The following is a 4,386-nucleotide window of genomic DNA, read 5'->3' on the forward strand; positions in this document are numbered from 1 at the left end:
CCTCATAGCAACATGACATGCTTTTGAGAAAACCCTGCTGTGTGTTGACCTAATACTACGGTTTTATAAATAATCAATAGGGTGCCATTTTAACAATGGATTCTTTGCTTAACCAACTTTACTTGCTTGCTTGTGGTTCCTTCAACCGCAAGCACAATCTGGACATTGTCTTTTAATCAAACAAGAACAATTCCGAAGATATTTCAGGAAATAGAGGTTCTAGCAGTATCCTTTATTAATCCACTTGGGGTAGTTCTTCTCTGCATTTGACCCATCTTTGCTTAAGGAGCATTTGGGAGTGAAGTGTCTTGCTCAGGGACACTTTGACACGTGAACTATGGGGAGACCAGGGATTGAACGAGCTACCTTGCGATTACGGTACGATCACTCATCCCCCTGAGCTACAACTTTTGGAAAATACTTGAAGTCTGTCAAAAAAGAAAGACTCACAAACTTTAGTCAATGCTGTCCAACAAGATTTTATTATCTCGTAACCTCGCTGAATTGAAGCAGATTCGATGCCACCATTTTCATTTTAAGACTCCTGGGATCTTCTGTGCCCCTGTTTTTAGATTTATAGGACTGAATGGCTTGGGATACGCTAATTATACTCCCACACATAGTGTGTCACTATGTTTTCTGCTTGTGTGTGTGTGTGTGTGTGTGTGTGTGTGTGTGTGTGTGTGTGTGTGTGTGTGTCCAACTTTGTGAGAGCCAGTTTCAGTGGTAAAATTGCAGAGGAAAGACATTTTTGAAAAGTGAGGTCACCTTGACCGCTCCTGGTTGCTTCATGGCGCAATTATGAGGGTTTAGGATAGAATTTAGGATTAGGTTAAGAATAGGTTAATGGTTGAGGTTAGGTATGAAGTGCTGGTGGTTAGAGGATGGAGAATGACTAATCCATGATACTTGTGTGTGTGTGTGTGTGTGCGTGTGTGTGTGTGTGTGTGTGTGTGTGTGTGTGTGTGTGTGTGTGTGTGCGTGTGTCCCATTGGAAATCACACAGTCAACTCTTTCAATAGAGTTCAATGCATATATTAACACAAACTATTTTTTTTTCATTAATTGACACTAGGGGTTATTTCATAATTCCATATTTCAAGTTCAATATTTAGAATAATATTTCACATCATTTTACAAAGCCCAACTATGCTTTGTACATTTCAGGCAAAACACATAGATTGAAATGTGATTTAAAATGAGTAACAGCGGTGCCAACTTCATAGCTTCGTTAAAAAGGCTACTGTGCAAAGTGTGATTCAATTCCCACCCACTCAGTTCTTGATTGTGTGTAAATGAATTACATCTTTCTGTAGTAAATAGCAGGGACTCAAGAAATTGCATGAGGTGTTGATCAGCTCTTGACTAAGTTTAAAGGATAATGTTGGTATTTTTCAACTTTAACTCTATTTTTTCCCATGTTTTTGTGTCTCAGTGATTAATGGGAACACCATTTTTTTTTCCAATTGGTCCAGTACTGAAGAATAACGCTGCAAACACCAGTCACAAAACAGGCTGTAATGTAACCGAGCAGGGCAACTGCTCACTGTCAATTTAGAGTGCCATGGGACACCGGTGTTGTCAGAGTTTGTTGTGTTGGAGTACAGAAAGCATAACACAGTGTTATCGAAAAGATAACACTCTTTTAATAACACTTTTCATCACTGAATGTTAACGGTTATTTTGAGTATGGTAATGCTGTGCAAAATTACAGAACAAGACTCTTTTAAGCAAGACACACACTCGCAAAGTGACAGAAATAAGCAAATGATTATTGCTCTTTAAGTTTCTTTCTCTTTTATCATAACAATTTGAACCTGTCAGTAGAAAAAGCAAGAACTTCCAGTAGATGTTAATTGACGGTAAGCAGGTTGCAGGTGCCATCTGCCGCGTAAACTCCGCAATACTGGAATGTTGTCCGCATTAGTCACTGAGACACTAAACATGAGGAATATAAGGTGAAAAATACTGAGCTTACCCTTTCAAGGGCAATGCAGTTGACAACAAATAAACGGTTTTCCTCCTGCCTATTGGTCTTGAGTCACACTCAAACATGGTACCAAGTCCAACAGGCAAGTGACACTAATCTCTCAGAGTTATTTCATCATCCCACCCAACGCTCCAGCCAAAAGAGAAACAAATGTGCATTAGATGACAGATCATACTCTGGGTTTTACTCTCCAATACTGTGGTGGATTGTTCTGTTGTTGGCTCTGTTGCTTGGCTTTCAACATCCTGTGTGTGGAAAAATAGTAATAGTTATTGACTTTCAAAGACAATACATTCTGCCTGAAGTACAAGAATACAAAGACTGTATAACACATAAAACACTTCCACACCCTGATTATATTTTTAGATGCCTTGAGAACGTTCGGTAATCCTTAATCCATAATTTACTTACCTGCATATGTAGTAGATAACAACTGCCAGCATCACTAAGATTAGGAGGACAACAATGACCACGGCTGCAATTAACCCGGCTTCTGTTGTATTGGTGTTAGAGCTGAAGAGCTGGAACTGCTCACATCGGCTGCCTTTGAAATTTTCCTTGCACCTGGTTAAGGAAACAAGTAAATTTGTCAGCAATATCGCCATCTTGTGTCATCAACAGAAATTCCAACATAAAAGTTAAAGGTTCCTAAAGACTCATTATTTATATCAAGGACAAATGAAAATATACTTTATTTGTACTTACACACAGGAGAGTGTATTCATTGAAAGTATTTTATAGCATGTCCCTCCGTTCATGCAATAGGTAGCTTCCTGCCCATCACAGAGGTCTCCATGTTCTACAGACATTACAATATTTCAGGAATGCTGGTTTTAACACGACTAAATAACTGCTTCTTAAATGTATTTGTTGTTTCTTCTGATCAGTTTTTGTTATTACCTGCCATCATTTGGAAAAGTTTCTTGGGAACACAAGACACGTTTGTGTTTGAGGAAAGGTAGTAATCTCTCACCACTGAGGAAAGAATGGTATAACCAGAAGTTTCAGATGCCGATAGTAAAAACAAAGCTATTGCGTAAAGAAACTGTTTCTTAAATATGAAAGGCGTTATTAACTAATGTTACTTTGACAGAGGAATGTATCAAAAATCTGTCCTTACCAGCTCGCGAAATCTCAGCTTTTGGTAGTTAGAGCAGGTTACAGAGGTGAGTCATCATGACGCTTCACAATACCTTTTAACTGCTTTTTGTTTTAACCTGCAGACGCTGTCATGTGGGCGTGTTCCTCCCTTCGCCTAAAAGAATGTTGTGATTGCAGTTTGTCCACATTGTGAATGACATGCTAAATGTCAGGATACTACCTGACAGTAGGTCATTGGTTAGTGTGAGATACATGGTGTCATTTATTGTCATGAGAACAACAGAACTATGGACAATCTTTATATCTGACATCAGATTACGACTGAGTACATTGCATTTAGTTTTGGTTGTTGTTGGTTTAGCAGATCACCTGATTTGCCTGTGAGCTCAGCGTGTTTGGGTTTAGTGAGACTGAATGATTGGTATTCAAAGAAGACATGAATGGAATCGTGGGAACATTTTAGTCTAAAAACACTTTCTGCGGACAGATAATTACTGTTGTATGTAAGAACCGTTAGTTGACTCATCAACTAGTCATTTGTAATTGTTCACTGCGTTCCAGTGGTAGATTCAGTGCTGTCTTTGGTCATGGTGGAACACATTTTAACTACTTTTAACTACCTCATATACATGTGGTAGTTTAATCAGTAACAAAAGATCACATTTTATTAACCAATCATGTTTTGTATGTACAAAACATGATTTTTTTTGTACATACATTACATTTATTTTATTAAAAAATGTAACTCTGAATATGTATGTGTGTGTGTGTGTGTGTGTGTATATATATATATATATATATATATATATATATATATATATATATATATATATATATATATATATATATATATATATACATACATATACAGTATATATATACATATGTATATATACATATACATACATATATATATATATATATATATATATATATACACACACACACACACACACACACACACACACACACACACACACACACACACACACATACATACGTGTGTGTTCGTATGTGTATGTTTGTATACACACAAAAGGCACATATTATAAGTCCTTGTATAATGGGTATGTATCCGAAAGTGATGCATATTTATTGAAAACAATGATGGGATGAGGATATGTTGTTGCCATTGTTGTTGGCATTCTTTTATCCGATCATCCTTTATTTCATGCGTTTCCAGGATCTAATTCCTTTTTAAAGAATTCAAATACCCCAGCAAGACTAACATTGCAATGACGCTGCATCCATATAAATTACGTTGAATCCAGCAGACTTGTTTATCAACACACCGC

This window comes from Clinocottus analis, unplaced genomic scaffold (genome assembly GCF_023055335.1).
Source record: "Clinocottus analis isolate CAN_PGR_092001 unplaced genomic scaffold, fCliAna1.0.p SCAF_6, whole genome shotgun sequence".
In the NCBI taxonomy this organism is placed as follows: Eukaryota; Metazoa; Chordata; class Actinopteri; order Perciformes; family Cottidae; genus Clinocottus; species Clinocottus analis.